Here is a 12651-nt window from a genome sequence, read left to right as displayed (position 1 = left end):
CCCAGAGCAGCTCCTGTCGCAGCGAGCCCAGGCATGCCACAGGCATGGGCTGCTCTGGAGCAGTCCCTACCTGTGCCTGGGGGGGGGGGGGGGGAGACCAGCCCCGCCCGCCCGCCCTTTAATCAGTTAAAGGGTTAAACATGGGCGACTGCTGCCAGGCAGGAAAGCTGGCGAGCAAAGCAAGGGAGAGCGGCGTCGCTGGAGGGCTTCGCCTTGACTCCGAAAAGCATAGCTCATTACCTCAGCACCGCTTCCTGACAGGCAGGCCCAGTAGCAAGGCAGGGCTGCTTCGGTAGGAGCAAAGACCCAGACATGGGTTCAGCTGAAACAAACCCAACTAGGTCAGATCTTTTACGCCAGCTGCCAACTGAGTCTCTTCGCTGCTTCGCCTCACGCCTTCCTGGATGCAGCCTGCCGAAGCAGCCACTGCCCTCTGTCATTCAGGCCAGCTAGACCCACGGGACAGGATCAAATGTCACCCAGACGTCGCAGGGTGGCCAGGCTGCTGCCTTGGAAGGAGCCCGCTGACAGCAGCATGAACCGAACAAGAGCAGCCCAGGAATGACACCGTGCGAACAGCCCCCTCTCTGTGCAAATCTGCAGTGTATCGCATTGCATTCAATACTGACCTCATGCTCTCAGCAGCACGTCCTAGGACACAGCCCAGAAACCTCCACCAGACCAGTCACCACCCACTGCCCGCTGGGAGTATGCCCATGAGAGGCTGTGCCCAGAGTGATAAGGTAGGTCGTAGAATCGGATGACTGGAAGGGGCCTTGAGAGGTCATCTAGTCCCATCTCTGCCCTCACGGCAGGACTAAGTTTTATCTAGATCAGTGTTCCCCAAACGGGGTTCCACAGAACCCCGGGGTTCCGCAAATTGAAAATAAGGTTTCCGCGAGAAAATTCCATTTTATGATTTAAAAAAAATTGTGATTTTTGTTTTTAAATACGTGCAATTAAACTAAATGTTGATCTCAGGACCCTGTTTAGCGTGTGTTTATTACCACCCTTACTTATTTGTGTCTACTTTTTCAGCTCCATATATTAGACTGTTGGGCTGTGTCTACACTGGCCGCTTGAATTTCCGCAAAAGCACCGACGATCTCATGTAAGATTGTCAGTGCTTTTGCGGAAATACTATGCTGCTCCCGTTCGGGTAAAAGTCTTTTTCTGAAAAACTTTTGCGCAAAAGGGCCAGTGTAGACAGCAGAGATTTGTTTTCCGCAAAAAAGCCCCGATTGCGAAAATGGCGATGGGGCTTTTTTGCGGAAAAGCGTGTCTAGATTGGCCATGGACGCTTTTCTGTAAAAAGTACTTTTGCGGAAAAGCGTCCGTGCCAATCTAGACGTGCTTTACCGAAAATACTTTTAACGGAAAACTTTTCCGTTAAAAGCATTTCCGGAAAATCATGCCAGTCTAGACGTAGCCTTAGAGGTTCTGCGAAATTCTTTTGAGTTTAAAAGGGTTCCATGGCCAAATAAAATTGGGAAACACTGGTCTAGACCATCCTCAGGGGAGCGGACACCCTCTGTGGGGCCCAGTGCAAGTTACGGGGGGGGGGGTGCTCTGTGCTCCAGCAGCTGCCCTCTGTGGCCCCACGTTTGTCCAAGCTGCTGTTAAAATTCAGAGGTGTACAAGAAGAAATGCTCAGCTGGCTGTGACAGGCACACAGTCAAACCCTGGTTAGCAGACCACCCATTGGCTCTCTGTATTTACCCAACAACCCTCACACTCACACCCTGAAGTGGGTGATTTCTCCTGGGCCATTAGATGGCGAAGCAGCCTCAGCCTTTCCTATTCTCTGGATTATCCAAAGTTTTGATTATCTGGCCTGGTCCAGATCCCATTACATTGGCTAAACAGGGCTCTGCTTCTAAGCTGCCTTGTCTAAATGTGCTTCATAGCCAGCACAGGGCAGTGTGTGAGCGCTGAGGTGGCCGAGCTCTTGGGTCTGGGACAGTAAGAGGCTTAAGCAGATTGATCTCTCTCTCTTATTCAAGGGAAGGGCCAGAGGTGACATGCTCCAGCTACCTACTCAAGTAGGAGACTTCGGCTAGCAGAGAACTCTCCCAGCCAGCAATCTAAGGCAGAACTGAGTCCAATGACTGGAAACAGACACATTCAGATGGGGATTTGGAACAGAGAATTAGCCAGTGGAGCCTGCTCACTTCGAGCTGGTGGATTATCTACCACATTAAGTCTCTGCATCGAGATTGAGTGCCTTCCGGAAAGCTTGGCTCTGGCTCAACCTGCAGCTCTGGCCTGGAGGCAGGTCTCTAGCCTGGGCCGAAGGTCACAGTGGACGCACACACCTGTCCCTTCTGCCCTTAATGCCTGTGACTCTGAATGGCTGCACAGAGGCCGTAACCATGCCTCCTTTTGGAAGGTCACAGTCATGGTCTACATGGCCCAAAACTAAGCCAGCCCTCTGCGTGCTCTGCTGTAAGGGGCCCTGAACACTCAGGGCCTTACTGGGGCCAAGGCCTTTGAGAGGAGTTTGCAGCAATCTCCAATTACTTGGCACCGCGGCAGACGTGTGCGCTCTCTCCTCCGAGAGCTAGACCTGACCCACCTAGCATGATGCTCCATTCTTAACCAAGGCACAAAACCGCCCCGGAAAGGCAAAGTCAGAACACTGACTGACTTGAAGCCTTTATTTCTTGTCACTTAGGCCTGGTCTACAGCCAGATTTTGCATTGATATAACTATTCAATTAGGGATGTGATTAAAAAAAGTACACGGGTACAACCGCTAGTTCTACTGGGATAAGGCTGGCGTACCAGTAGCTTGTTCTCCTTCCCTATGGCATTTCCTGCGTTATGTGAGCCTGCTCAGAACCAGTAGGATGTTAGGAGACTGCCGGAGGTTGCACTAAGAAGTCCACTGTGCACACACAGTCGAAGCAGAGCTGGATGGAATAACTGCCAAGAAAACTTTGCTGGAACATGCTGATTCATTGAATCCAAAGTGTTTTGTCAAAATGGCCGTTCCTGGCAAGCTGCTAGAGACCCCACGCTTCCAACGTCTGTAACGTCAGGGCAGCACAGCCAGGATCCCACCTGCAGACTAAGAGCCTGTAAACCTAGAGCGCTCCACCTCCATCTCTAATCACCAAGGAGCCTGGACGCTCTGAAAGCCCCAGCTCTGAGCTGGCAGCCCTGGGAGCCAGTGGGCCAGGAGTCTGGCAGCCTGGGGTCCCACATGGCAGGCTGCCCCAGAGTCACACACCCTAAAAGCCCTGGCGGTCGCTGCCTGAAAGTGAGTAGAATGTTTCACTCGGCAGCTGCTGGGTCCCCAGGAGAAGATTGAGCGTCTCGATCTGGAATTATTTTCCCAAGAAGTTCTGACTTGCGGGGCATTTTTTTTTTTAAACGTGGTTTGGTTCCAACTCAGAAGAAGACAGATTTAAAATACAGATGGTTTCCCACAACCCAGAAATCCTGACTTTTGACCAGCTCTAATTCTAGGCCCCTGTAACACTGACCAATCACAGCCAGTTTTCCTCAGAGCACTGAAGGGTCCCTCGGAGGCGCTGAGATACCTTCATGCTGCTTAGCATCCAAACTACCCCTCCCCCAAGCGAGTCTGACAAAACTGGAATGCATGGCCTGTTATCCTGAAAACTTCAGTCAGCCACGAGCTGCTAAAAATGTTCATATGAACCGTGTTTGTTTTACATACATGGTGCTAGGTCTTCTCTTCTCCTCATTCCTGACTGGGATAAGGCACATCCTCTCATTAAAGACCTGGGGATGTACCTGCCCCTGGGAGGACATACAGTGTGACAGCCCTGTCAGGCTAGGTGCGCGCACAGGTGCGTTATACCTGGGAAATGGCTGACAGGTGCTTGCTCTGTGCTTTGCAGGGAGAGAGGAGAGTCTTGAGGTAGTGGACTAGCTTCCTATGAAAGGCAGTCTGGGTGCAGGCATAGAGATGCTTGTTCACAGCTGCGCTGGTCAGTTCCAGCATAGTGCCAGGGTCCACCTCAATATTCATGGCCTTAGAGTAGTCCCGTCTCTCGATGTCGTAATGGCAGGTTTTGAGAATAATCTGCGTGACGAACCTGGTGGTGCCCAGATAAGCAAACGTCATCGAGACCATAACGAGGAGGATGGATTTTTTTTTTGGTGCCTGAAATGGCTCCCAGAGGTCACACAGTGGCTGCTCCTGTCCATCACACAGTGCACTTCATTGCTGCAGATCTCATAGACTTTAAAGGTCAGAAGGGACCATTATGATCATCTAGTCTGACCCCCTGCACAATGCAGGCCACAGAATCTCACCCATCCACTCCTGGAATAATCCTCTCACCTAGATCTCAGATACTGAAGTCCTCAAACATTGGTTTAAAGACCCCAAGATGCAAAGAATCCTCCAGCAAGTGACCCGTGCCCCATGCTACAGAGGAAAGCGAAAAACCTCCAAGGCCTCAGGATCTGCCTCAGGCTCAGGCCGTTCAAGGTGAAGATGATGATATAAGGGATAACATTGACCAGCGAGGTCTGAAACCAAACCAGCCCCTCAACGTAATAGCTGGAAAGGTCAGAGTTAAACTTGCACACCACCTGCTCTGTCCCATCCACCCTTTCTGATCTGTTGGACCAATAATATGGGAGAGCCACTAGGTAGCTGCAGACCTGAACCAAGGCGATAGCGTAGAGCGTGCGTCTTGGGGAGCACATCTTTGCCCTCAGTTTGAAAAAGTTGATCGCAATGAAGCGCTCAGTGGTGAAGGAGACCACCAGCCAGCCAGAGGCGTTGATTGCACCATAACTGAAGACATCCCGGAGGGTGCACCGAGGGCCCCGGTACCAGAATGGCTCTGTGCAGTAGCTTTTTGGGATCATCTCGAGGAGAACGATGAGAAGGAGAACCAGGGAGTCAGCGAGGGACATCACCATTAGGTGGTAGCGGCTGGAGGCAGAGATCAAGCAGTGCCTTTGCCAGAAGATCACAAAAGTCAGGATGTTTGCAGAAAGAGACATTGATGCAGATGTTTGAGTCGGAAGCAACTCTGTTGCCCCGCATGCTGCTGCTGCTGCTACTGCTGAGTCTTAGGGCCAACGGGGGAACAGTCCAGCACAAACCTAGGGTGTGATCAAAGACACCCCCCCCTCAGTGCCAACTGGGCAGTGGGTTACAGGGATGCTCCGATTCCAGTACCTACAGCCTGGCTCATCAGATGGTCACCCTGGTCATTAACAGTGCTGTGAGATGTGGGTATGAACAAGAGCCCTGCACAGAGCTAAACGTCTACCAGTGCATCCAGAGAGAGAAATCGTTATCCCCTGATCCTAGGAGACACTCTGGCCAAAGGAAATGAGCATGATGTTGCTGCTCCTAGGAGCCAGTGTCCAGTGCTGGCAGCTCCTCTCAGACATGTGGCTGTACCACCCCTAGCTACCTCTCTTGTCTGGAGCTGTTCATGGGGGCGGTGCAACCACATGGCTGGGGGGTGCTGCCAGCACAGGACGCTGGCTCCTGGGAGCAGCAGCACCATGTTCATCTCCTTTGGCCAAGCATCTCCTGGGAGTAGATCCCTGCAGATCAGTGGATCCCGATTTCTATCTGCATCCACGGATACACATTAGCATCTGCACTGGGCTCGGTGCATGAATGCTATGTACAGAATTATGTATGTCTACTGCAATTATATTTGTAGGATCTTTGTCAAGGCATGAGTCCCAGCAGAAGAGAACCAGGTTCTCTGTCAGCTAGATGTTTATTCACCAGTCTCTCTGTGGGATGTAAATGAAGCATTGGAAGCTAACACAATAGAAGCTAGGAAGTCAACAAAGATGAAAAATCACTAGGGACACAGCACACAGGTAAAACAAACCACCGCTGGTTATTCTGTCTCAGAGCACAGGCAATCAAACTGGGGTGTAAATGGGAGGCAAAGATACACCCGGTGATCCTGCACCTTGGAAGTAAATAGACAGCATGTTTACATTCATGAAAATGGGAACTCGGCCAGCGCGGGATGAAAAACTGCAAATGATGTTGGATGAAAAATTTCTTCAGGCAAACCTAACTTAAGTTTAGGGTCTAGAAAGCATGTTGTGGTTCTGTTTGCTGTGTAGCCATTTGTTTCCAGCATCCATACTGACCATCCTTAAGTGCTGTGGGACGGAGCAAAGTGCTGGATTAGAGCTGAATCTTACCAGCTGGTGTCGACACTGTTCCTTTGAGGATAGCAGAGCTGGTACTTCCCCAAGTAGCCAGTGGCAGGGGCTGGACAGCACAAAGAAACACTTCAAAGGGGACTAGGAATTGAGCTGCACCTATCGTTAAGCTGCAAGGCAAACTAAGGGCTGGTTCCTGAGTGTCTGACAGACTGGTGGTATCAGGGAGCTCTCACTCCACACAACCACTAGAGGAGAGAGCCCACAGCTTGCTTTGATCCAGCCCTCCCCTCACTCCCACAGCATCCTCAGAGCCTAGGGGGCCCCACAAAATCTACTAGCTGTGAGTCCTCAGGAGAGTTAATCCAGCCCTGTCCGGGGGCTGGATTTTAGGTGATGTGTCTTTTTCTTCCTGCTTTTCGGTTGGGGGCCACATGTGAGAGGGGGTTTTCCTCCTCCTTACTTGGGGGCCAGGTCAGTGAGGGTTGTTTGGGGCGTTTTTGTTTTGTTTTCTCGGTGCTGCATGGCTGCTGACTGATTTTTCTGTGGGTCAGAGGCCTCCGAGCCAGAAAAGCTCCTCACCCCTGCACGAGAGGCTAAGGATGCCAATGTAATTCAGTCCTGGGCACCTGGAAAACCATCACACACACGCTGAATCCAGCTAACAGCTCCCACTCCCCAATAGCACAGCCACTTGGGAGTCCCAGCCCCTTCAGACCCCACTCCCACGGAGACACTGACTGACAGGCACAGCTGAGTGAGCTCGTCTCCACCCATTCTGGAATAGCCCCTCACATGGGCACTCATCCGCGACTCACTACTGCCGAACTGCCTGTTTCACAGCTGCTATTCTGCTCAGTTTCACATGCAGACAAGCCCTGAGGCAAACAGGGTTGGGGAACGGTGCTTCCTTATGGCCTAATTATAGGTGACTTGCAAATGGGGAAATGGACTTTCCTTCCCTCCTTTGCTTCTTTAAGAATGAATCTGAGAGGCTGCTTGTTTGTGCACCCTGGATCCCTGTAGGCAAATGGAAAACAGATGAGGTGATGGCATTACAAGAGACAGGAGAAAGCAAGCTGAGTAACAGAGGGGAAGAGATTTTTATTGCAAAATGCAGCTTTTTCACAGCGAGGGGAACTGACCGAGGGATCTGATGGATTCTCCATCCCTAGAAGTCTTTATGTCAAGACTGGGCATGTAGCTCTAGGCAGCCAGAAGCCATGAGATGGATGCAGGACTCAGTAGATAAAATTCTCTAGCCTGTGATATTCAGGAGGCCAGACTAGATCAGCACACTGCTTCCTTCTAGCCTTAAAATCTATGAAGATGACTTCAGCCACGCCCCTCCTACCCCACATACTCACATGGGATCCAAATTATGGCCAGAAGTAAAACACTTTCTGTAGAGTTATCATCCAACGATCCGGAGTCATTTTAGAGGACAGCTGTGCTTTCCCCAGGTCTGAAACTGCTACTGAGTCCAACAGCTCCAGGACAAGGCGCAAGCTATCTGTGACAGTTTTGTTCTCAGCTTATCTTTCTCATAAGTCCTCTTTAAACAAAATGACTGTCTTTTAATTTACTGCTGATGTCTAGAAACCCCACGTTAATGATTGCCTGGCCGCAGCAAGGGGAACCCGAAGAGGCAGATGGAACTGTTAGTTCAGTACAAATTAAACAGGACCCATGACAGAACCAGAAACAAGTAACAGTTGGGGTCCAAAGCAAGATAGGAGCTTCTGCCTTGAACAGCAGCAGAGCAGGAAGTAGGCAGGCCAGTCATCTGATCCGGAGACAAACAATCCCCTTTGTGCCCTGGCGGATACTGAAACAAAACCAGCTGTCTGAGATCTCACAATCCAAGACACCAATTCTGCTTCAAGAAACTGTGAGCACCAGCTTGCCCAGGCCTCCTCCTCCGCTGCAGCCTGCTCTCCGACAGGGTGTGACCTCTGCAAGCCACCACTGAGACTGCCTTTTGGGTCTCAAAGCCATTCAGTCCCGGCAGCATGGGCTGTTTTTTCCCCCGGGGAACAGTAGAAGGGCAACATCTCTCCCATCCCAACACAGAGGAATCTACTCTCTGCAGCAGCAAATGGCTGAAGTTTGCCTAATGAGTGCACTGTGTTCTAAGAGAAAGTACCAGCACAAGAGGGAGCAGAGGGAGGAAGACATTGCAGGACTTTGAGGGCCCAGCTGAGGGCCGCTTCTAGCAAAGAAAGAAGGTTTAGGGACCCACAGGCAGGTTATTGTTCCCTACTAGAGGCTCAACATAGTCTCTGGCATAGGGGATCCTGTACCTTCCCCGTACTGATACATACCAGGGGAGAGAAGGATGACTGCTGCTTCGTAAGAACAGCCATACTGGGTCGGACCAACCATCCATCTAGCCCAGTGTCCTGTCTGCCAACAGTGGCCAATACCAGATGCCCCAGAGGGAGGGAACACAACAGGTAATCCTCACCTGATCCCTCTCCTGTCACCTATTTCCAGACAAACAGAGGCTAGAGACACCATTCCTACCCATCCTGGCTAATAGCCATTGATGGACCTAACCTCCATGAAACTATTTAGCTCTTTTTTGAACTCTGTTAAAGTCCTAGTCTTCACAAAATCCTCTGACAAGGAGTTCCACAGGTTGACTGTGCACTGAGTGAAGAAAAACTTTTGTTTTAAACCTGCTGCCTATTAATTTCATTTGGTGACCCCTAGTTCTTATATTGTGGGAATAAGTAAATCACTTTTCCTTATTCACTTTTACTACACCAGTCATGATTTTATAGACCTCTATCATATCCCCCTTACTCTTCTCTTTTCTAAGCTGAAAAGTCCCAGTTTTCTTAATCTCTCTTCATATGGGACTCGTTCTAAACCCCTAATCATTTTGTTGCCCTTTTTTGAACCTTTTCCAATGCCAATATCTCTTTTTTGAGATGAGGCGACCACATCTGTACCCAGTATTCAAGATGTGGGCGTACCATGGTTTTATATAGCGGTAATAAGGTGTTCTCTGTCTTATTCTCTATCCCGTTTTTAATGATTCCTAACATTCTATTTGCTTTTTTGACTGCCGCTGCACACTGCGTAGATGTTTTCAGAGAACTATCCACAATGACTCCAAGATCTCTCTCGAGTAGTTGTAGCTAAATTAGTCCCCATCATATTATATGTATAGTTGAGATTTTTTCCAATATGCATTATTTACATTTATCAACATTAAATTTCATTTGCCATTTTGCTGCCCAATCACTTAGTTTGGTGAGATCTTTTTGAAGCTCTTCACAGTCTGCTTTGGTCTTAACTATCTTGAGCAGTTTGGTATCATCTGAAAATTTTGCCACCTCACTGTTTACCTCTTTCTCTAGATCATTTATAAATAAGTTGAATAGGGTTGGTCCCAGGACAGACTCTTGGGGGACCCCATTAGTTACCTCTCTCTACTCTGAAAACTTACCATTTATTCCTACCCTTTGTTTCCCGTCTTTTAACCAGTTATCAATCCACGAAAGAACCTGCCCTCTGATACCTTGACAACTTACTTTACTTCAGAGCCTTTGGTGAGGGACCTTGTTGAAGGCTTTCTGCAAATCTAAGTACACAATATCCACTGGATCCCTCTTGTCTGCATGTTCGTTGACTCCCTCAAAGAACTCTAGCAGATTAGAAAGGCATGATCTCCCCTTGCAGAAACCATGTTGACTTACCCTCAACAAAATATGTTCATCTATGTGTCTGACAATTTTATTCTTTACTACAGTTTCAACTAATTTGCCCAGTACTGATGTCAGACTTACTGGTCTGTAATTGCCAGGATCACCACTAAAGCCCTTTTTAAATATTGACATCACATTAGCAATCTTTCAGTCATTAGATACGGAAGCTGATTTAAAGGATAGGTTACAAGCCGGGTGAATGTCATCTGATCCCAGTGACTTGTTACTGTTAAGTTTATCAATTTGTTCCAAAACCTCCTCTAATGACACCTCACTCTGGGACAAATCTTCAGATTAGTCACCTAAAAAGCATGGCTCAAGCTTGGAAATCTCTCCAATATCCTCACCAGTGAAGACTGAAGCAAAGAATTCATTTAGCTTCTCCACTATGACTTTATCATCTTTGAGTGCTCCTTTAGCATCTTGATCATTCAAGGGTCCCACTGGTTGTTTAGCCAGCCTCCTGCTTCTCATGTACTTAAACATTTTGCTATTACTTTTTGAGGTTTCAGCTAGCTGCTCTTCAGATTTTTTGGCTTTTCTTATAGTTACTTAATTTGACAAAGCTTATGCTCCTTTCTATTTTCCTCACTAAGATTTGGCTTCCACTTTTTAAAAGGTATCTTTTTCATCTGTCACTGCTTCTTTTACTTGGCTATTAAGCCACGGTAGCACTTTTTTGGTTCTCTTACTGTATTTTTTAATTTGGGGTATACATTTAAGTTGGGCCTCTATTATGGTGTCTTTAAAATCTCTGCAAGCTGCATGGAAACTTTTCACTTTTGTCACTGTGCCTTTTAATTTGTTTAACTAATTTCCTCATTTTTATGTAGTTCCCTTCTGAAATTAAATGCCACAGTGATGGGCTGCTAAAAGATGTTCTTCCCACCACAGGGAAGTTACATTTTGTTACATTATGGTCACTATTTCCATGCGCTCCAGTTATATTTACCTCTTGGACCAGAACCTGCGCTCCACTTAGGACTAAATCAAGTCCTTCCCTTCTAGGAGCTGGGCAAACCCATCCATCTCCTATCTTTCATTCCTCGGAGTGCAATAGGCCAGACCAGGGGATGCATGAAGCCTTAGTGCTATTCTGCTGTTCTGCACTCCTCATCAGGTCTTCTGAACTTCGCATTCTACACTGAAATGCTTTTATGCACCTTCCTCTGCCTCATGCTGCTGCTGGTCTCTTGCCTGTCCCAAAGGCCATTGTGGGTGGATGAGGGCAGAGAATGGAGCCCCAAAAGCTGCTATCTGGAAGACACTAAAACTCTGGATAGCCACAGCAGGGTAGTCCTGGCTGATGGGAGGGGCAGGCTGGACTCCACACTCCACCCCCTGGTGTTCTACTCTAGCACCTGAGCTTGAAACCCAGGGCAGCTGCACCCACTGCTGATAATTCAGTGTCCTTCACAATCCTCATCAACTCCCAGGGAGAGGGAACTTGACTGTGCTGTGGAGTTCTACGTCCATCTCAGCCCCGCTTCCCCTCCAAAAGAACCTGCCGCATCCACCAACTTGGCTCTGTTCATACATTGAAACCACGGGCTATCCATCATGCACCCTCCTCTGGTAACTGTCTGAAGGACAATAGGCACTGGACAGACCAATACCTTTCCCTGCACCACTCCCCATCACAACAGTCTCGCCCAACAAGACATCTAAGGATCCAAAAATAAACCAGGGGCTGGGGAAAGTTTGACAGATTGAACTTGAAACTCCAGATTTTGGTTCAATAACTGAACCAAAAAATAAATTATTTGCCCAGCTCTTCAAAAACCTGTCTTCAATTAGCCAGCAGGGCACTGCAGGTTTGTAACCTATATTCTTCTTGCAATGGGAACTTGTCCATAAAACTCAGGTGCAACAGATAGCAGCCTGTGTCATATGGAGATGCATCTCCACATACAGAGAGAGCTTTCTATATTCTGAGTGCAGCGCTTCAGCCAGTGGGAAACGTCTCATCAATCAGTGCATACCTATGGCAAGCAGGGCTCTTAAGCCTGGGAGGCTGCCATGTGTACAGTGTTGGTTCAGCGCCATCTATCAGTGAAGGGGCTACAGCTAATAGGCTTTTAGAAGAGTAACATCCTGGACAATTCTCATGTCTCTGGGAAGCATTAATAAAGTAGCAGGGAACATTAGCCAGAGAGCTCTCAGAGTGATACAACGGACACTCATCTTAGGAGAGGATTCAGGGCGAGTACATGTGACTTGGCAGGATTCCATTGAAATGTTTAGTAACTGGTAATCCTTAATTTCACTGACATACAGAAACTGATGAAAAAAATCCATTAATAACAGCTGGCAAACACTGTCTACCCCGCACCCAATGCCTGTAGAGATCCGGTGTCACTGGCCCTGAAGCTGTACTGTCACACCCTGCTCGCTCGCTCAGACAGAGAGCACAAGGGCCGCCCCTGGCTGGGAGCTGTTCAGAAGAGCGTTTTGGTTTTGAAACAACTTGCCGCTTATCTTCTTAATATAGACACACAGGAAAGGTGGAGCGAGCACTGAAGTTTTGCCACAAAGGGAATCTAATGAGAGATGTAAAACCAGAGTATAGCACAGCAATGTGCTTGGGTCAGATAAACTATCTGTGGTGGCTTTTAAGTGACTGCAACCCCCCCTCACTGATATTGCTACATAAGACATGAACACCCGCTTGGGCACTTACATACTAGACTCAAGTTAGGAATGAAAAGCCCCATTTTTTCCAACTTTTCCCAGCAGCTGCTCTATCCCAGCAGCCTCCAGCAAGGCCAGGCTGCCACATTCCCTGGGGATCACAGAGAAGTGCTGTT

At 48.5% G+C, this 12651-nt stretch overlaps 1 pseudogene; it reads right to left on the bottom strand.

Moving 5' to 3' along the window:
- Positions 1 to 1343: 1343 nt before the first annotated feature.
- Positions 1344 to 5057, bottom strand: LOC142820904 (putative G protein-coupled receptor 139; annotated as a pseudogene).
- Between the last annotated feature and the right edge of the window lie 7594 nt (positions 5058 to 12651).

This window comes from Pelodiscus sinensis, chromosome 27 (genome assembly GCF_052426305.1).
Source record: "Pelodiscus sinensis isolate ZL-2025 chromosome 27, ASM5242630v1, whole genome shotgun sequence".
NCBI classification, from domain to species: domain Eukaryota; kingdom Metazoa; phylum Chordata; order Testudines; family Trionychidae; genus Pelodiscus; species Pelodiscus sinensis.
The sequence above is the reverse complement of the archived record's forward strand: the minus strand, read 5'-3'. Positions and strand labels throughout refer to the sequence as shown.